Source organism: Mustela erminea, chromosome 7, assembly GCF_009829155.1.
Source record: "Mustela erminea isolate mMusErm1 chromosome 7, mMusErm1.Pri, whole genome shotgun sequence".
Lineage (NCBI taxonomy): Eukaryota > Metazoa > Chordata > Mammalia > Carnivora > Mustelidae > Mustela > Mustela erminea.
The window spans coordinates 35,039,335-35,061,949 of NC_045620.1; the positions used below are offsets into that span (position 1 = coordinate 35,039,335).

The window sequence follows — 22,615 nt, forward strand, 5'->3', positions numbered from 1 at the left end:
ATAAAAAATACATATGCTGCAGGAGTGTGGTGATAAAATACCTATTTCCCCTCCCCTCCACCTGATAGTAAGTGACAACTCTCTGTTCAACAAATTAGAATTAAATGATAAAATTAAATGCCTTTATTATAGCACATGGCTTCAAGCATTACAGTATTTGATAAATAACAGCTCTAATATGATCATGAGATCCCTGTTGTCACTTCTTAGAGCAGTAGCTCTCGGTACTCCATCATACCCTCTTGACTTCATCTGTGCATGCTGATCTAATGGCCACTTCCGATGGCAAACACCTGGGGTTCTTTGCCTGAGGCTTCCTCTGGCTGCTGGAGTCCTCTTGGCCCACATCTATGGCAGGCCACGGATGCCAGGGAGCTAACATCCTTCACTTCTATCCAGGGGAGCAGTCTTCCATCAAGGCAGATGGGAAAAGGTGGCTGATTGCCTTGTCCTTGGTTAGGATAAATCCAAGTTTATGTTCTATATTGCAGCCCAGAAATGCCAAACGGGATCAGACTCCTCTTGGTCACAGTAATAATAAGGTATTTTTCTGTTTTCTTTCTCTTCCCCACCCCACAACCCTATATCCCTATAAAGGTATACTGCCATCACTTTCCAATAAATACCAGTATCCAAACTTTTTGTCTCACTATTTGATTCCAGAGAAATCAACCTAAATCAACTACTAACCTTTCTGTTTTATTGTATCCTTATTGCTTCAGCATACAGTTACTTTTTCAGGAACTTTGATTCCATATGGAAGCCTAGTCTTGTAAAGATGTCTCCAACTAATCAAAGAGTTGTATCTGATCTAGTGGATGACAAGACCAATCACAGAATGCGGTATACTACCTTTAGGTTTTCTTGGATATTTTCATCATGGTTCCATTCTCTGAGTACATCAGGATGGGGTTAACTTGCAATCAATCTTGGGTAGTTCCATGCTTATGCTAAAGGGCACCTGGAACCACGGTATTGATTCCTGGCTAAGACAGAAGTAATATGTAATAGCTAGTGATTTATAACATGCAGTTAGAAGTCTGAAACTTCCCCCAAGCATACTGTACCAGCCTGTCCATGCTGCTTATGGAAACTGACAGATTGATGGTTTACACCTGTTGACCTGTTCACAAAGCCTGCTTTTAACTCCCTGGGCTGTGGTATAGGTATAAAATGCTCCTAGGTAAGCCTGATTCTTGGCTTCCCTGAGACCATGGTGTCACACGTGTATCTTGGTGGTTCATGATCTGAAGTCAAAGGGCATCAAGCGTGATGGAGAAAAGGCCCTGAGAGCCACACCTAGAAGTCTCGGTCCCTTCCAATGTTTGCTGTGCTTGCATTCTCCTGCTGTACTTTTTCCTTTGTTTTATTATAGCTGTACATGTGTAATCTACCAGGCCTGTTTTCTGATGATCAAAGGCTTTTGAGAAGGGTTTGGGGGTAGAGAAAGGAAGGGTTCTCACAACACCCAATTTTAGAACCCCTCCAGAAAGTGGTAAGTCCTGGAAAGCAGTGTTCTGTACCTTGCTGAAGCTCTTAAAACACAGTTTGACTGAAGTATCACAAAAAGTCTTCTGAACCCAGGGTGTGAAGTTGGTCTATGCTCCAACAGTGGCTGCTGGCTTCTTGAAATCTTGGACCTGCCTGGCAAGGTCAATGCACAATTCTTTACCCCCTCTTCCCCTCCTCTATGGCTTTGTACATGCTCACTTGGGTCAAGACATTAAGCCCTCACCTACAGAGAGCTTTCGATTCTCTGGCAAACATTGCTCAAATTCTCATATTCTTGTCTTCTTGGAACACCAGTTTTAAGGTGTATTTTAGTTATTGCTTCAGTGTTCCAACTAGGAGGAATCCAGTATGAAGTTCTAGTCTTGAACTCATGCTTGAGGGACTTAAGCCACCAGTCCTTAAAAAATGCATAGGTTTCTTATCTAGAAGGGCACCTGTCATATGGGTAACCTCTCTGTGATGGGAGTAACAACGTTCTCAGAAGTCAGGAACCCTGCTGGAACCAGAGAGAAGTTGCACAAGAATCTGGAAGGTTCAGGTCTCCAAATGTTAGAAGACGACCTATCTAGAAAACCTGAGCTTTCAGAACGGAATTTTCTTTCTTTTTCACCTGAAATCAACCTCCTCTGAGTTTCAGAAACAGGCTACGAACAAACATATTCAAAGCTACTCTTTGAAACTATAATACAAAAAGTAACACTGGATGAGTGTATATTAAAATTCAAAAGAAGAGCATACCCTTCATTTGGAATGGGGATTCATAGCACCAGTGGTCATCTAGTTTAATCTACCTGAAGCAGACCCCAAATATATTTTAAATCCATTTATTTTCAATGTCATGTCCCTAAGCCAATTATCTCTTGCCTAGGCAATGGTACTCTGTTTTCCACTATTACAGAGCCCCTATCCCTTTGCTAAACATACCAGAAAGGCCTTTTTATGTTTTTAAAAATTTATTTATTTATTTTTAAGATTTTATTTATTTATTTGACAGAGAGAGAGATCACAAATAGGCAGAGAGGCAGGCAGAGAGAGGAGGAAGCAGGCTCACTGCTGAGCAGAGAGCCCGATGCGGCACTCGATCCCAGGACCCTAAGATCATAACCCGAGCTGAAGGCAGAGGCTTAACCCACTGAGCAATCCAGGTGCCCCAGAAAGGCCTTTTTAAACTACAAAATAAACTCACTCCCTTGCTAATAACTCTCCAATAACTTCTATCTTCTTTGGAGAAAAATCCAGACACTTTTCTTTGTCTGAAAGGCGCTCCAACTTCATCTCCTACACAATGCTTCTCCAAATCTGCTCTCCAAGCAATGCAGATCTGCTTCCCAAGCCTTGAAAGCATCTGTCTAGATCCTGGTTTATGGCACGTGCCAAGGTTTTATCTCAGCGGGGTCTTCTCCATCATCCAAGTCTCAAGCCAAGATTCTCTGAGTGGTCTTCTCTGATACCCAAACTAAAATAGCCTTTCAGTCACGCTGCATCTTTTTATCTTGTTTACTGTGTTTGCAAACTGTATTAACAGCTACCAGTTTCCTATGGACATATTGACTTATTTCCTCCAGCCAGAATGTCAGTTCCTTCAAGGGCATACTTGCCTTTTCTGTTTACTACTGCATCCCTAAGGTCTAGAACGGTTTGCAGACATGGAGAAGCCACCCAGTGATGTTGAATGAATGTTGAATAAATGTTCTCCTCTGCTTTTTTACTATTACATAGTTTTTACTTTCTTTAAAAGATTTTATTTATTTGAGAGAGAGTGAGTGGGAGTGAGTGAGAGTGAACAGTTGGGGGGTGGGCAGGGTCGGGGGAGAGGGAGAGGGACAAGCAGACACTCCTCTGAGTAGGGAGCCCAATACAGGCCTCGATCCCAGGACCTTGGGATCATGACCTGAGCCAAAGGCAGGTGCTTAGCTGACTGAGCCACCCAGGCACTACTACATACTTTTTATTGTGATACACTTGACATATATCATTTGTCTGTGTTGTACAACCTGATTTGGTATTTTTAATATACTGCAAAATGACCACCACAGTAAGTTGTTAACATCCAACATCTCACATGTTAATTGTGTGTGTGCATGTGTGTGTGTGTGTGTGTGTGTGTGTGTGTGTATGAAGAGAACTTTTAAGATCTATTCTCTTAGCAACTTTCAAATACACAATACGATATTGGTTAACTATGGTCATTGTGTTGCACATTACATCCCCATGACTTATATTACAACTGGAAGTTAGTATCTTTTGATCACCTTCACCATTCCACCGATTCCCCATCCTCCAACCCACCTCTAGCCACCTGCAATGTCCTTTCTGTAACTTTTAGCTCAGATTTTTAAAAAATTTGTGTTAACTGATTCCACAAATAAGTGAGTTCATACAGTATTCGTCTTTCTCCATGTGTGACTTACTTCACTTGGCATAACGCTCTCAAGGTCCATCTCTGTTGCCTCAAATGGCAAGACTCCCCTTTTTATGGCCGAATAGTATTCCACTGTGTGTGTGTGTGTGCATGTGTGCAAGTGTGTGTGTGTGTGCGCATTATATAAAATAAAATTTAAAAAAGCAAAACTGTAACATAATTCATTCCCTACCTTTTTTTGATGGCTGTGGATGAATCAGACTCCAGAGGAGTTTGGCTATTTCTGTCCTGCAACTTTTTGTCGGAGTTCTTCAGTGCTCTTCATTTTTCTTCAGTGTTCATTTTGGCAAGAGGTGGAAGCATTTTGCCACAGTATATTTCTGTAACAACATGGTAGCAACATGCGTCAGAAACCCACCAACATTATGCTCCGTTTAAAAATAAACAACCTCACTTACTTCACATTCCTCTACATGCTGCCCATCCTTTCTCTACTGTTTCAGTCATTCTCGCAGGCATGCAGCTCCTGACCTGTGATTACCTGGATCCCCCCAGCCATGTTAGGCTCCCCTAAACACCTTGCCTGCATCTCTCATAGCACTGTCCCACCCTGGTCCGCTGTGAGTCCAACTCTTCAATAAGGAGTGAGCCTATGGAGGCAGAAACTGTGCCCTTGGTTCCTGATTCTCTGGGGCCAAGACCACCTCTAGAAATTCAGTCAATTTGCATCATTTGCAGTAATCACATTCTAGACAGTTGCCGCAAACACCAAATTAGTGAATGCTGAACCCATAACCTTGTTTTAGAGTTTTATGTGTGTTTCTGTTTAAAGACACATCATATATGTGTGTGTGTGTGTGTGTGTGTGTGTGTGTGTGTGTGTCTATATATATACATAGAGTTGATTCATTAACTTTCAACCTAGCCAATAACACCAGAACTCACACCTGAATGAAGATTGCCAAGGACATGTATTTTTTCCCCAAGGCACTTCACACTGAGAAATACTAAACAGAACCTCAGCACTCTGCTTGGGGACCATTTCAAACAGCAAAAGCACCAGCAAAAACACAGAAATGCAAACACACATGAGATGGTGATTTTGCAAATACACAATCCTTGAATCATGAAACTTGCCTATCTATACATTGGCTGTAGATCTGTAAGTTCCTAGCCTTGCTTATGGTCCAAAACAGCACTGCCATTTAAATGAGCAAATAGACAAATCCTATCAACTGGGTAGGAAGGGACTAAATACAGATTTCATATGCTTCATGAAAGATCCAAATTTAAAAGCAGTTATTCTCTCCTATCTTATTAAAAGGACAAATCCCAGGTCCTAGTTCTTTTCTCTTTCCTGATATTAATCATTGCTCATCCAATTTTCCGACAAGTTCAAAGAAAACGTCCCTGAAAATAATTATAGGTTGACAGTCTACCCTATCCATTATGGGACAACCCAAACCATTTCCAGAAGACGGCTCCTTTTTTCTCCTTGAATAATAAGAAATACCTGCTTTTATTTCATTACATGCATCAGTTAACTGTAGGTACACAGTATACATACTTAGTACACTTGTATTTTCTGTAAAAATGCCAGTACTTTATGACAAAAAAAGTGGAGGTATCACACTTTAAGTATATACTTTTCTGTACCTTAAAAAGTGTTTAAGTCTTCTTAATGGACAGAGATTTATGTTTTAAAGCTGTTGTAAGGATCTTCCCATTAAGTTTACTTAATATTTTAAAACTGGTTAAATTTAAATTTGATTTATTTGTATTTCATGGGAGGTAATTTGCAGATAAAATCGTCATCTTAAAAGCATGCCTTATGTTTCCAACTATGTTTCCATTGCTAAAATCAGAACTTGCTAAAAATGCATGTCTTGGATAGGTAACAGGATATCTTAGATGGTTCTGAAAGCCCAGTTTCTTGTATGCTCTGTTGTTTTAACAGGTTTTTAATTGAGTTCAAAATCAGCTAAAACATAAGTAGACATAACTTCGTTTTAAAGTCTTGTGAGATTCTCTTCATATATTTCAGAGTAGCAGAAAATAAGTCACCTTGTCAGGAAATGCAATTTCATGACTGATATAGCCATATGGGTCTCTCACATAACAATAATTCAATATATTTTATAACAGAAATAACTTGATCCAGAAAAGTAAAACAAAATAAATACATCTTATTTTTACACTTTATTAGTACTATCATATTACATTTTCTATACAATTACCCAATATTTTGGTTTTAAATTTTAAACTTTATTTTATAATTAGCTTTGTTTTTAGTTGTCTATTATACAAATAACCAAATTAATTTTAAAAATTGGATGTCATAAATTTAATGTGCTTAAATCATCACTAAAACTCTCCTCTCCAATTTTTTTCTTTAAACATGCCATTTAGAAACCTTTATCTATATATCTCCCTAAAGCCATACTGCCACTGTTGACCTAGAAAAAGCAATCTGAAGGCTCAGTTGACTATATTCAGTTAACAGCTATACTACTCTGAACCTGATAATGTACATGAGGTACGTTATGAGGTACTGATGCCAATTAAATTTACTATTTTTGGGGCACCTGGGTGGCTCAGTTGCTTAAGCGACTGCCTTCAGCTCAGGTCATGATCCTGGAGTCCTGGGATCAAGTCCCGCATCAGGCTCCCTGCTTGGCGGGGAGTCTGCTTCTCCCTCTGACCCTCCCCCTTCTCATACTCTCTCTCTCATTCTCTCTCTCTCAAATAAATAAATAAAATCTTTTAAAAAAATAAATAAATTTGCTATTTCCAACCTTCAAGAGGAAGGGGTTGATTTTGAAACCAATAGACTTGGCTTCAGCTTGTAGTAGCTGCACAGTTAGGGTCTATTTGTCATTCTGCAAGTTTATCCATTCATCTGAAAAGTGGGGATGGACACAATTTTCCATACTACAGAGGGGTTCTCAAGATAAAGTGAAAATGTCCTAGGTAAAGTACCTGGCCAATAGTGAATAGTAAAAAACGTTAGTTCTGGTTTTTACTAAGTATAAAACCAACCCAAGAAGCATTTCAGACAACAGAATATAGCTCTTAAAACCAAAAATCAGAGACCTGTCACCTGTGAATAATTTGTAAAATATAACAAAAAAACCCAAGTTCTAGTTTACCCATACTGTGAATAATTTGTAAAATATAACAAAACAAACCCAAGTTCTAGTTTACCCATACTTTTTCCTCCTAGCAAAATATGATCTCTATATGTGTGTCTGTTATAGAGATGGATCCAAAGAAACGTGACTTTTTTACCCACAAGTCTATGCCATTTTGTACATTTCATTTTCAGATATTCCTAGATTCATTTCACAGACTCAATATGGCCTCTCCATATTGGGTTCCTTGACCATGAGCTCAAACAAAAAAAACTTTGCTCCAAATGGCACCTGACTCAGAGATAGAGGTATTATTGGGCTCCTGGCCAATTACTAGAAAAAAAAAAAATCTATGTTTCTATCTTATGTAAACTAGAACAGTTTTGCCATCAATTATATTAGTACAAATGCTCCTATTCCCTGCACACTTGTTTTTCCTCTCATTTAAGAAGGAGAGCACTTATGCAGATCATTTTGATAAGGAAAATCTGTGTTCTAAGATGGCTGACTGAGTCAGCAAAGGAGTCCCAGCCCCTTCCCTGGGGTTCTTCTGGGTTCTTCTCACTGCTCTGTTTCCTACACATACCAGAAGTACCAAGTAATTAAACTTCTAAACCTCCAAGGTCTCCAAGAGCCACTTGGGTCTTCTTCCATCAGGACCTAGTCCAGGTTCTGTAACAATTTCAGGTTGTTTAGACCCACAAAATGAGACCCCTCAGCCCTGCAATCCTAGAATGTCTGTTGCATTATTCACCCTTTTATCCGATAATTTCTCCTTATACCCAGAAATTTAAATATGAGTGGCAGGTTTGATATGTGGTCATATGACTCTTATGTTAAAAAAACAAGACTTTGTTTTCACTCTCTTCAAGAGAATAGACTATGATCTTGTCCTCATTAAATAGTGGGTTCTGAGCAAATAAAGTCCAATGGATTATGAAATCATGAAAGATACTAAATACCATCAGGTCAAAATCTTACAACAACGCTGAGACATTGGGATAAGAGGAGAGAAATAAATTGGATTGTGTGGAGAAAACCTATAATTTATTTTTTAACCTTTTTTTTTTTTTAGCTAGGATAACATCTGTCTAAAACCAAATTAATATGGATCATCATTCTTGAAAATTTATCTTCATCACTGTGTCATTTGATAATAGCTTTTTCTTTGCGTATACTTGATAATGGGGATAATTCTATACTTTCAACTAGATGTAGCACTGCTCATCTAATAGGAAAACCCTTAGATACACAAAAGGGTTTCATTGCCAGGTTTGACAGTATAAAAGCCAAGTGAAAAACAAGCTGGCAGAGACAGTTTAATATAAACCTCTTCTGAGGACTTGCAAACAACATCACATTTGTTTTCTGCTACTCATCTGCCCCTCTGTGATCTCTGTCTCTCTATATAATAAAATATTCATAGCCAGAGCTCAGCAGTCCTTCCTCTCTCTTCACTGTTGGAATAAGGTGTATTCTGCTCCCTGGGAGCAAAGAACAAATAGAAACACTAAAACTCTGAATACATAACTTTGGGGGAGAAGAAAACCTCATCCACGGAAAAACAGATTTTTTTGCATTCAAAGCAAGATAACAGTGACATATGGAACTGCATTTTTTTTTCAGTAATTACTTATGCACTTGTCAAGTGCGCTGAATCCTCTCTAGGGAAACTTCTAGGGAGTTTACGGAACTGTTCCTCTCTTTGGATTTCCTCTAATATGAATTGTGCACTATTTTGTTTTTCTTTTCAGGGAATAATGAAGCTCGACCTTCTAAAACCAATCTCATCTTTTCCTACAGGAAATTATCCAGTTTGAAAGTCTGGCCTCTATCTATGCAACATTTCCCCAGAGACAATGATGGGATTGTGCTTTTTAGGACTGAACTGCAGGTAGTATTCTCATGTTAATCCTCCTTTCATCTGCAAGACCAGTTTGCATGTTGGCTTTTATTTTAAGGAGTAACCATTCTTTTTTTTTTTTTTTTTTACGTTTTAATTTAATTTCTTTTCAGTGTTCCAGCGTTCATTGTTTATGCACCACACCCAGTGCTCCATGCAATACGTGCCCTCCATAATACCCACCACCAGGATCAACCATTCTTCACGCTAACAACCGAACAATTAAGTTTGGACATATTGGATATATTGGTTTTCCAGTTGAATAGAAAAGGTATTTTGACTTTTTATTTGCAAAATGCCCCCAAGTTCTAGTTCCACAAATGAGTACTTGCTTTTCAAACTTGATTGACTAAATGAGTCTGTATCTGGGCTTCCTTATCTCACACTCCTGGTAATGACATGCTCTGTCACGCAACTTTCAGAGGCTTAAATGAGAGGGTGTACGGATAAGACCTTCAGATACTCTGAAGCGCTCTACACCATTAGAAGAGTTATTTTAATTCCTAGGTGTTTGAATGATACAAACATTAATCTGATACAGGGAACAGAAAAGGTAACAGCTCAAAAGTTGGTGATAACATCTTTGGAATTATGAGGGGTCTCTAGCTTCCACCTCACTCCATCTGCCCCTGTCTGAGCTGATGCTGCGGAGCTTAGATTTCCTGAGCAAGATGATGATGTGGGGAAATAGTGGGGAGACAGACACAGAGAAAAGGGGCCACCATGGAGTTCCGTGTTTATAACCACTCCCCTATTTAAAGCAGGGAGTTCTTAAGTGGGGGGGTCTTCACTTCAAGTTCTTGGGATCATTTAGATAGGATTTATGGGTTCCATGAATTTGGATGAGAAAGAAATTACTTCTCTATTATCATCAGCATTGAACAGGCAACAAAACCCAGGAACATGCTAAGGACTGGTAATCAAGAAACATAAGCCTTTCTATACCACATTGTAATTGCTGCAGACGCTTTGAAACATCATCTGCACTCTACACTACTCCAAATGTAGAGCAGTTATTAGGTCTGCCATTAGGTGTTATATTTCCAAATCAAGTAACTCATATCACCATAACACCAATTTGTTTTATATAATGTTTTGATAACTTTGTGCCAATATAATTTGTTTCCTTTATTACCCTAGGTATTTTATTCTATGCATTTTGAAACAGTACCTTGTCACCTAGGTAACCTAGCAACTCCACTCCTAGGTATCTACCCAAAAGAACTAAAACCCATACTCATATTCTGGTACAGCAATGTTTATAGCAACGTTATCTGTAGTAGCTGAAAGGTGGGGACAACCCAAATATCCATCACCAAATGAATGGACAAATAGAATGTGTTATTTCTAGTCAACAGTATGATCCAGGCATAAAATTGGATGATATATGCTACAATGATACATGCTACAATGTGAATGAACCTCAAACACGCTAAGGGAAAGAAGTCAGACATGAACAGTCACACGTGGTATGATTCTATTTATCTGAAATACCCAGAAAATGTAAATCCAGAGCAAGAGAAAGCAGACTGCTGGTTACCAGGGCCTTGGAGGTCAGGATTATGAAGAGAATGGCTTCATGGGCACAGAGTTTTATTTTTGAATGGGAGAAAGATTTGGGAGCTAGATGGATGTGGTGGTTGTCTAAATTTACAAATGTTAAATGCCAATGAGTTGCTTACATTAAAATCGTTAATTTTATGTTATGTGAATTTTCTCTCAACAAATAAAACCAAACACAGTATTAAAAATTGGCTCCTGGGGGATGCCTGGGTGGCTTAGTTGGTTAAGACGCTGCCTTCGACTCAGGTCATGATCCCAGCATCCTGGGATCGAGTCCCACGTCAGGCTCCTTGCTCAGTAGGGAGCCTGCTTCTCTCTCTGCCTCTGCCTGTCACTCTGCCTGCTTGTGTGCTCTCTCTCTCGCTTGCTGACAAATAAATACATAAATAAATAAAATCTTTAAAAAAAAAAAAAAAGGCTCCCGGGGGCGCCTGGGTGACTCAGTTGGTTAAGCATTTGCCTTCGGCTCAGGTCATGATCCCAGGGTCCTGGGATCAAGCCCCACATGGGGCTCCCCGCTCAGTGGGGAGTCTGCTTCTCCCTCTGCCCCTCTCCCTGCTTGTGTTCCCTCTCTCTGTCAAATAAATAAAATCTTAAAAAAAAAAAAAATTGGCTCCCAGTCTTCCTGAGGCTGCCAAAGGAGTCCACGGCACAGCAAAAGGATAAAATTCCCGAGTTAAAGGTTTCCAGAATGACACGGCCTCCTCTTCCTCTGGTCCAACTGAAGATGCTAGCCTTACTCCACAGTTATTCAAATTTCCCTAGAATACCAGAGTACCCCAAAGCCTGAAGTTAGAGTTAGCAGAAAGCAAGGATACAGCCAATGACCATTAAGATCGCTGTTGAAAAATTTATATTTGCCTCTATACTTCTCATAAACTCTTACAGTTACATTCCAAAAAAAACACAGAATGACCAAAAACTTTCCAGATAAAGGTGATTATTAGCTTTCACAACAAACTACATCTTTTAAATGACCAAAAGTGGTAGACATCTTTTGTCAATGGTAAGGTTTCCCCACACTATCAGTTCTCCTGTGTAATATTTTAGGAATATCTTTATGCTAGGTGCAGTGCTGCACTAGGTCCACTTCCTCTATGTTATTTTTTTCATTCAACAAATATACATTATAATATCCACTAGTAACACATGTTGTGAAGAAAAAGACTGGGCAGGAAAGAGAATGACAGAAAGTTACTAAAAAAAGAGATCAAGAAAGTGACTTGCAAGAGGTGGCCTTTGAACAGAAACCCGAATGAAGTGAGTACTTGATACTCATTTGATACTCATAAATATTCATTTGAGTAATACAGTGAGATCAATAGTGTCCTAGGCTATGGAGATAGCATGTGCAAATATTCTGAGGTCAAGAATGAACACGGAACAACACTGAAGGCCCATGTGGCTACAGAAGAGTGAGGAAAGAATGGTATTAAAATAAGGCAAGAACATGTAGCCACTAACAAGACTCTGGATGGCCTTATAGGCCATAGTGAAGATTTTAGATTTTATTGTAAATCTGATGCGTAAGCAACTGGAAAGCCTTGAGCAGAAGATGGCATGATCCAATTTTCATTTTGAAACTGTTCATAGATGTAGTAGAGATACAACAGGTGGGCAAGGTTGTAACCTTAAGAGGCTATTTAGGTAGCAGAGGCAAAAAAAAAAAAAAAAAAAAAAGTGATAACAACCTGTACTAGGCTGGGAGTAGTAGAGACATTGAGAAATAATCTGATTTTAGATATATTTTGAAAGTACAGATGACCCTTTGAGCCAGGTGGACAGCAGTACCACTTACAGGGCTGGGAGGCACTTGGAGAGGAGCAGATTTAAATGGTACTATTGTCTATTTGAGCTGCTATAACAAAACATCACAGCCTGAGTAGCATATAAACAACAATAATTTATTTCTCTACAAGGTTGAAAGCCTGAGATCAGGATGGTAGCATGGTGGGGTGATGACTGTCTTCTGGGTTGCATTTTCACATGGTAGAAGGGGCTCAGAGCTCCATGGGATCTCTTCTTCAAGCACACTAATGCTATCCATGAGGGCTTCACTCTCTCAGCCAAATCTCCTCCCCAAAGCCCTACATATTTCAACACATACTTTGTGCAGAGGACACAAACATTCAGACTGTAGCTATGTGTTGGTCAAGAAAATCAAGCATTTAGTTCAGAACATAAGAGATTTCATCACACAAGATGGCCCAAATTCTTTGTCTTTTGCATGATTTTCGCCAAGTAACAATTTAGGTCCCTCCGCTCCATGGTTTGGCTATGTCACTTGATTTGGCCACCGGGACATTAGCCGTTTTCCTGTATTTTCAAAGACTTGTGCATTTCTGACTTCTCTTGTGCGTCTGCCATTACCATGAAAACATATCCAAGATAGTTGGATGCAGAAAGAGAGACACAAGGAGAGAAACAGTATGGCCCTGACACCCCAGCCAAAGCCATCCCAGACGAGTTAGCAGCCACCTGGTAAACATATACAAGTCCAGCTAACTACTAGTAGAGTCATCAGGTCAACCTACAGTTGACCCAAGATATATAAGCAAGCCAAGCTTAGATCAGTGGAACCCTGCAGAGCTGCAAACTTAATAGATATATAAATAATTGTGCAGCTGGTTGTTAACACAGCATTTTCATGACAATATATGGCTGACACAGGATGTACCCAAATATGAGAAATACACCTCATCCCAGCCAATCCAAAGAGGTTGTTCTTATATTCTAATCTGCTTATGGGTTACAAATAGAAGGTGGTAAGAAATCAGTAACAAAAACTGAATCATAAATAATGAAAAACCATAAAAACCAGCTTCCCTCACTTATAGAGGCCCATTCCAACAAAGGCCCAGCCCGGGTGACTGAAATTAAGCTTTTAAAAATCTATAATTTAGGGCTCCTGGGTGGCTCAGTGGGTTAAGCCACTGCCTTCAGCTCAGGTCATGATCTCAGGGTCCTGGGATCGAGTCCCGCATCGGGCTCTGTGCTCAGCAGGGAGCCTGCTTCCTCCTCTCTCTCTGCCTGCCTCTCTGCCTACTTGTGATCTCTCTCTGTCAAATAAATAAATAAAATCTTTTTAAAAAATCTATAATTTAGGGCGAAGACATGGGCAGATATTTCTGCGATGAAGACATCCAAATGGCCAACAGACACATGAAAAAGTGCTCAGCATCACTCGGCATCAGTGAAATACAAATCAAAACCACAGTGAGATACCACCTCACACCAGTGAGAATGGCTAAAATTAACCAGTCGGGAAATGGCAGGTGTTGGCGAGGATGCAGAGAAAAGGGAACCCTCCTACACTGTTGGTGGGAATGCAAGCTGGTGCAGCTACTCTGGAAAACAGTACGGAGGTTCCTCAAAAAGTTGAAAATAGAGCTACCCTACAACTCAGCAACTGCACTGCTGGGTATTTACCCTAAAGATACAAACGTAGTGATCCAAAGGGGCACGTGCACCCAAATGTTTATAGCAGCAATGTCCACAATAGCCAAACTATGGAAAGAGCCTAGATGTCCATCATCAGATGAATGGATAAAGAAGATGTGAAATATATATATATATATATATATATATATATATATATATATGACATATATATATTTGGTGCCACTTTTTGATGGCTGCATCAAAAGATATACATATATATCTTACTATTTGCATCGACGTGGATGGAACTAGAGGGTATTAAGCTAAGCGAAATAAGTCAATCAGGGAAAGACAATTATCATATGATCTCTCTGATATGAGGGATTTGAGAGGCAGGGAGGGGGGTTGTGGGGAGAAGGGAGAGAAAAACAAGGTGGGACCAGAGAGGGAGACAAACCATAAGAGACTCAATCTCAGGAAACAAACTGAAGGTTGCTGGGTGATGGAGGGGAGGGATGAGTGGCTGGGTTATGGACATCGGGGAGGGTATGTGCTATGGTGAGTGCTGTAAATTGTGTAAGACTGATGATTCACAGACCTGTACCCCTGAAACAAATTATATATTATATGTTAATTAAAAAATCCATAATTCAGGAAAGTTTATAAAGTCTTTAATACTGGGATATATTTTAAGGATTATTATTAAATTCAAGTCATTTCTCTCAAGTGCAAGATTTTAGTGCATTTCAGAATTTCTTCAGATTGCCAACACTCAACTACTGATTTGTCATAAAAACCCTCATTGACTTGGCTTCTCATACCTCATGCATAATAGGGAACAAAGACAGATCATGAAGCCTAAGGCTCAAGGCCATTTACTTATTTATGGACACTGAGACCCTGAAACAGATCCTAGCAATATGTTCACATCATTGTATTTTCACAAAACATGCAAAAGTAAGATATTTTACCAGTAAATGGTTAGGACAGCTGTCTCTTTACATTCCAACTTCCTACATCATACTTCCCTATGTGTTGCACAGAGTCAGGGTGGTGATGGTTATTTTGGGGGTCTAGCTAAGGGGGAACTTGAGCTGAGGTCATATTTGGTTTGTAGTGAGTGGGCTATATTTATGTGTTTTGCAGTAAATATCCATTATAGTTCAGTTTCTGTTGGTCAGCCTGATGCAGCAATGTCTTTCAGGAATTCCAGGGGCTGAATGACCCAGTATCACAGCAGCTGTGGATGTGCATGCATGGAGGAAGTCTGCCTTTTCTAAAGCTTCTTAAGCTCTGTGACATGGGGACAACATTTCCCAGGCTAAGAGGTATTTCCAAAGATTCACAACATGTTTATTCAGAAAGTTGATAAGGTTTGAACTTACCATCTACTGCAATCTGGTAAGTTGTCATGAAGGTCTCAAGAAAACAAGGGAGACATTAAAACTCCCTGCTCCAATCACATAAGAAACGTATGCTTTTATGTCATCTTTGTATTTATTAAAGAATGGAGGAAAAACAAAGAAAAAAATTAAGAGAATATGAGACTAACCATTAAAATATTAAGTCAATAAAAATCATTCTGACATAGAAGAAACCTCTGGTACAAAAAAATTTTCAGACCACTGTGAAAGCAGTCATTAGAAGAAAAATTGTGGGGTGCCTAGGTGGCTTAGTTGTTAAGCCTCTGCCTTGGGCTCAGGTCATAATCTCAGGGTCCTGGGATCGAGTCCCTCACTGGGCTCCCTGCTAAGCAGAAAGTCTGCTTCTCCCTCTCCCTCTCTCTTTCTCTCCCTCGTGGCTTGTGTTCTCTCTCTCTCTCTCTCTCTCTCTCTCTCAATTACTCAGTCTCTCAAATAAATAATAAAATCTTAAAAGAAAAATAGTAAAGGTTTGAAAAATATAATTAGGGTTTGTCTGGGTGGCTCAGTCAGTTAGGTGTCTGCCTTTAGCTCAGATCATGAACCCAAGGTCCTGGGATCAAGCCCCTCACTGGGCTCCCTGCTTAGGGGGAAGCCTGCTTCTCCCTCTCCCACTCCCCCTGCTTGTGTTCCCTCTCTGGCTGTGTCTCTGTCAAGTAAATAAATAAATGATCTTTAAAAATAAATAAACAAACAGACAGGTAGAAGGAAAACAGTGAGGAAAAGTAACAGATTGGTTCTTGTTTGATTATTCAATTAATAAAAAGGAGCAGATCACATGAATAATGGAAAATACTGAAATCCTTCCTGATTTGACACAAATGAAGATTATGAAGAGAACATAAAACCCATCACAGTCACAACAAGGAAGACATTGATGAGTAAGTGGTGATGCAATTCATCAGAGGGTATTTAAGATTAGTCATTGCACAAGCAAACTTCAAATGCCCTGGAATCTTAGGCCTCCTGTATTCAAAAAATGTGATAAAGATTTTCCAGAATTTGATAATTTAAAAAAAAAAAGTTTTCATGTCTTTACTGATAAGCTGTAATGCCAAAATAAACTTTTCTAAAGTGTATTTATGTAAAATAAATCTCAATCAGACTCCTTAACAGAAGGGCTGCTTTCTGTTTCTATTTACACTATAAAAAGATATCTCAAAATAATTTTTTTTTTAAGAGAAAGAAGGAGGGAGGGAGGGAGAAAGACAAAGAGCAGACAAGCAGGGAAGGAGAGCGGGAGAAGCAGACTCTCTGTGGAGCAGAGAGCCTGACTGACGTGTGGCTTGATCCCAGGACCCTGAGATCAAGACTGAGCCGAAGGCGGACACTTAATCGACTGAGCCATGAAGGCGCCCCTCAAAATAATTTTTTTTTAATTTTTTTTCAGTGTTCCAAAATTCATTCTTTATGCACCACACCCAGTTCTCCATGCAATACGTGCCCTCCATAATACCCATCAACAGGCTCACCCAACCGCCCACGCTTCTCCCGTCCAAAACCCTCAGTTTGTTTCTCAGAATCCATAGTCGCTCATGGTTTGTCTCCCCCTCCGATTTCCCCCCAAAATAATTTTTATATTTAAAGGTAAAAAGATAATCGGAGCATTTTCAGCCAAAATACATATGGGTCCCCGTATCACAGAAGTAGAGTGGGAAGTCTACTAATAAAAACACACTGCTTTTCTGATTTTGTGATGTTTCCATTATTAGCTTTTTAGCTTTGTAATATTGTTATGGATTATTTTGTTCTAAGTATTCACATCCTTACTTAAATTTAGTGTCCACTGGCATCTTTAGATTTATGGATCTTGTTTGCTGGGCCATCGGCTATGTTTTCCTTACTGTGATTGCTCAAAGTTTAAATTTAAAAAGTTAATGAAAATGTATATACAAAGCATGACTAACAGTTCGATCAAATTAGAAATATCACAGTCAAAAAGCAGGAACTTTGGTAACCCTGTCTGCCTTTGGGATGGCTCCCCACAGCAATTTCACTTCTGGAATTCATCTTCAGCTGGGTGGCGTGTGTCAATAAATTGAAATCCTGATAAGGGTAACTGATTTTAAGTGAAACTGAAATTAATCAAATGCAGGCAACATGGAGTATAGGATTTTTTTTTTAAACAGAGAAAATTATGAATAGATCTTTGATTGTATGACTGAAAGAAAAAAAAGCAGAAGAATTTTTATCACGTGGTTAAGGGGGTATCTGCCATGTGCTAAAATGTTATTATTTGTCCCCCTTTGTAGTTAGTAAATACCTGGGGAGGGGATAGATACTTTGTAACTAGGTAAATGCCCTCTTCTCCCCAAACTTCAGCCCACTAACTTTAGCATCCATCAGTGGATTGTGTCTGCAACAATGATTACTCTGGTATTTGTCTAAGGGGAATGTCCTTTCTTCTCTTTCACTGGAATTTATTTAATTCCTTTTATTTAAATGGGATTCTTCCCTAAAGACAAAATGCCCCTTCACTCCATGTATATATTCAATTATTTATTTATATCTGCAGGTACTTAGGGACATTTATCATTTTTCTATGGGTTACAATCCAAAACTCTCATCATATATTTGGTAGCTCAAGTTATCCCAGGTTTGTCTATTTGGAACGCCATCAGGTTCGTCCGTGTATCCTGTTGACAGGTTCTTGTTCTTTTGAGGGTGTTACCTTACTTTTTGACAACACAAATATTCATTCTGGGCAGTTCTCATCTTTTCCCGGCCCCAGGCATGGAATCAGTTACTTTTGCAAAGAGCCCTGGTTGCTTTATCGGGAAATATTGCTAAGAAATCAAGATCTGGGTGCTAGGTATGCTCTCTTTTCCTTAGGGGTCACTGACTTTAGACTCTGTGGACAAAGCTAGGAAATGTATGTATGTATACTAACCTATGCATATACACACACCTGCATTCGTGCATACCTCAATCTAATCATGAAAAGGTGTCAGAGAAATCCAAATTAGGAGATTCTACCAAATAATTGAATAGTGTACCTCAAGTGTCAAGTTCATCAAAGGAAGGAATAAACAACTGTGTTAGTTTGAAGGAGACAAAGACATGACAACTAAATGTAATTTGGAATCTTGGATCAAAGAGAAAAAGGATATTAATGGGAAAACTGATAAAATCAAATAAGGTTTGTAAGCTTAGTTTAAATGTTATAAGTTTGTAAGCTTAGTTTATAAGCTTAGTTTTATATAAACTGCTTGGTTTATAGCAGACGTTGGCAAATTACAGGCCATGAGCGAAATCTGATCCAGCACCTGTCTCTGTAAATAAAGTTTTATTGGAACACAGATACTCTCATATGTTCATGTAGTCTGCTTCTTTGTGCTACAATGGCAGAGTTAAGTAGTAGTGGCAGACACTTAAAATAATTACTGTCTGGTCCTTTACAGAAAAAGTTTGCTAACTCCTGGGGGTTTTTTTTGTTGTTTGTTTTTAATGTAACTTGTATTTTTTAAGAGGATTTTTATTTTTATGTTTTCATATTAACATACAATGTATTATTTGTTTCAGGAGTACAGGTCTGCGAATCATCAGTCTTACGCAATTCACAGCACTCACCATAACACACCCTCCCCAATGTCCATAACCCACCCACCCTATCCTTCCCCCCTCTCCCCCCGCAGCAACTCTCAGTTTATTTTCTGAGATTAAGAGTCTCTTGTGGTTTGTCTCCCTCCCCGGTCCCATCTTGTTTCATTTTTTTCCCTCCCTTCCCCACCCTGTCTTTCAAATCCCTTTTATCGGAAAGTTCATATGATAATTTTCTTTCTCTGATTGACTTAATTCACTTAGCTTAATACCCTCTAGTTCCACCCATGTCATTGCAAATGGTAAGATTTGGGGGTTTTGGTGACTGTATAGTATTCCATTGTGTCTTCTTTATCCATTCATCTGTTGATAGACATCTAGGTTCTGTCCATAGTTTGGCTATTGTGGACATTGCTGCTATACACACTCAGGTGCACATCCCCCTTTGGATCACTACACTTGTATCTTTAGGGTAAATACACAGTAGTGCAATTGCTGGGTTGTAGGGTAGCTCTATTTTCAACTTTTTGAGGAATCACCATGCTGTTTTCCAGAGTGGCTGCACCAGCCTGCAGTCCCACCAACAGTGTAGGAGGGCTCCCCTTTGCTTCCTCACCAACATCGGTCATTTCCTGACTGGTTAATTTTAGCCATCTCCTGGCCAACAGTCTTATACCATTTTTAAATTCTTATTTTTGGCAATTGTACTACCGTTATGTAAAATGTTAACATTAGGGATGAAAAGTATAAGGAAACTCTTTGTATTATCTTTGCAACCTCTTCCTAGATCTAAAATTTTAAAATAATAATTTTAAAATATTCAAATGAAGAGCTACCATACAAAATTCAGGAAATTTCCCATAAAATCTCTGAGTTTTTTTTTTTTTTAAAGCCAAGTCATTTCATAATATTTTCCAAAAAGTAAAACAAAAGTGGGACCTATGGTTAGTGTGTCAGATACTGCTAGTTATTGACTCACTATTGGCTTCCATAACATGAGAACCCTAATTTTGTTTGGCACAAGATGTCTGTTTAAGATCATATTTCCTTATCTCTATGATAGCCAGGGCTGGGCAATGATGCATAAGCACAAGTGTTTCAGTGAGACTTTAAGGAACACTTTAGAATACGGCCTCAAGGGCCCCATTTGCCCTTTTTCCTACTGTCTTTTGTCTAGAAATTCAATGTGATGGCTCAGGTTTCAGTAGCTTTATCAGACCATGAGGTGAAAAGAGTAGTCCTGGATCTACCCTCACTTCAGGTAGAGCTCAAAGACAGAAGAAGTTTATGGTAGATTTATTATGGCCTAATTTTTCATGCATCAAACCCTGGTATTCAAACCCTTTGCAGTATCTCCCATCAAGAACTAGAACCTGTTTCCCAGCCCATCTAACCTGGGCTGGACTTAGGACATGATTTGATCAAGATAAGATGGCAGAAGTGTCAGAGAATCACTTCTGAACCCAGACCACAACAGGCCCTGAGTGGTTCTACTCTCTTTTAGAAAACTTGCACTGATATGTGAAATATCTTTTGCTAGAGGATGGTGAAAGGTCATGTAGGAGGGGACCCATTTGCCTTAGTTGAGGACATTCTGAAACCAGGCCCCCAAACATAAGAGATGACCGAGTCAAGATGAACAGACCTACTTACTGAACCCAATGCTGATGGCAGATACAGGTGAAACCAGACTAGAAAATTCTCCCAGTTGATCTGTAGATTTATAAGCAAGGGTACTGCTTGTTTTAGGACACTGAGTTTATGATAGTCTGCTATGTGGTGATGGTGACTTGATATAAAACCTACATCTCTGATAACCATGAAGTTACCACTGTGACCTGAGACTTTGTGCCTAAGGTCATTTTTTAAAAGTAAACTCTGTCCACAATGCGGGGCTTGAATTCACGACACCAAATCAAGAGTTACATGCTCTACTGACTGAACCAACCAGGTGCCCCATAAGAGAAAAAATCCACCTTGACTAAACGACTTCTATTTTCAGTCTGTCTTCTTTGCCACCAAATAGAATTCCTAACTGATAAATAAAGGGCATGAGATGTCTACTTTTCTATAATCCCCATGCATCATCCATTTATGTTACCTGCCTCTCCCCCCTCATCCCTGGGGCATCTGAATGTGTGACTTCTACTCTACAGCCACATTTTTGAGAATGAGGAAGAAATTGTATCTTTTGGTCTCACTTTGTACTTCGAGGCTCACTTAATTTAGTAGATTTTTTCAAGGGAGCATATTTGAGGATAATTCTATATTTTGCTTCATAAAATTCATACTATACCCCAAACCCCCTAAGCTGGTGGCTTGTGGCTCAGGACAACAGTGGAAATACCCATGGGAAACAAAAGAAATAACAGAAATGATTTTTTTTTTAGAGCATTCAAAACTTACTAAATTCATGTCAGCCTCCTTACATTGTCAAGTTTTACTGGAAATTCAGTGAAATCCCCTTAGAGAGAAAACATTTCTCTTGGAAAGAGCAGTATAAATCTACCTTCAAATAATACCCCAAAATGTGAAAATCCAGGCAACCATTTCCTTTAACATATATACATAGGACTATGTATCAAAAGAATTCCAAATTTCAAACAAATGTTAACCAGATTGTCCTTTTGTCATAAAAATGTATATGTAAAATAATTAGCTATACATAAATCATAGCAGAGTTAAAACAATTGTTAACATAGTGATTATTTAAAATATATATGAAGTGGGCCCCTGGGCAGTTCAGTCAGTTTAGTGTCCAGCTCAGGTCATGATATTAAGGTCCTGGAATCCAGTATGTCAGGCTCCACGCTCAGTGCAGAGTCTGCTAGGGATTCTCTCCCTCCCCACCACTCATGTTCTGTCTTTCTTGCTCTCTCTTTATAAAATAAATAGGAGTTACTGGGTGGCTCAGTCAGTTAAGTGTCTACCTTTGGCTCAGGTCATGGTTCTGGGGTCCGAAGACAGAGTCCCACATTGGGCTTCCTGCTCCGCGGGGCATCTGCTTCTTCCTCTCCATCTGTCCCTCCCACCGCCCCACTCATGCACATGCTCTCTCTCAAACAATCTTTAAATAAAAAATCTTTAAAATACACAAGAAGTGACAACTTATAAATTAAAATGCACAGAAGCAATTAATTATATCACTAATGAAAAGTAGTACAATTTAATTTTCTCCTTTTATATTTACTTTTTTAAAACTAAATAGCAGTGTCTATCAGTATAATTGCTGCAAAAACATGCTTTAATTTATAACTAGTATTCTGCCATGTTTTTAGAAAAAAATTAATAGTCACCCTTCTCTTATGGAAACCTCTACTTTTTAATATTATTTCAGGTATGTGAGAAACACACGAATGCCAAGCCCATGTTTTGAATTTGGGTATTTATCATTTCATTCTGCATGACAAAAAAGTCAACAACAAAAAAGGAAAAACACGCTCAAGTATGCTCAAGTATGTCTTGGGCTCCAAAGATTCTTTGTAAAACATAAAACCTCTTAAAATCTGAAAAAAAGTATGCTGCGGATGTGTTCTGACATGATATGCTGAGTACCTTGGAATGAATATACGTGTATATCCACACTAAATTGCAGAGACCAACAACCTCTGTTAGCCCAAGCAAGTGACAGTCTATTCCATTGAGTTCTTTTTTTTTTTTTTAAGATTTTATTTATTTATTTGACAGAGAGAGAGAGAGAGAGAGCACGAGTATGGGGAGTAGGAGAGGGAAAAACAAGGAGCCCTGATGTGGAACTCCATCATAGGACCCCAGGATCATGACCTAAGTAAGCCGAAGGCAG

General features: G+C 39.1%; 1 protein-coding gene across 3 annotated transcripts in view; it reads right to left on the minus strand.

Moving 5' to 3' along the window:
* The window catches only part of PAK5 (p21 (RAC1) activated kinase 5), a 291,608-nt gene that overhangs the window by 166,925 nt on the left and 102,068 nt on the right, over positions 1–22,615 (minus strand). For all 3 annotated transcript variants that reach the window (XM_032351407.1, XM_032351406.1, XM_032351408.1), the window contains one exon: positions 4,107–4,254. The gene's annotated coding sequence lies outside the window, so the exon portion shown is untranslated. The remainder of the gene's footprint in view (positions 1–4,106; positions 4,255–22,615) is intronic.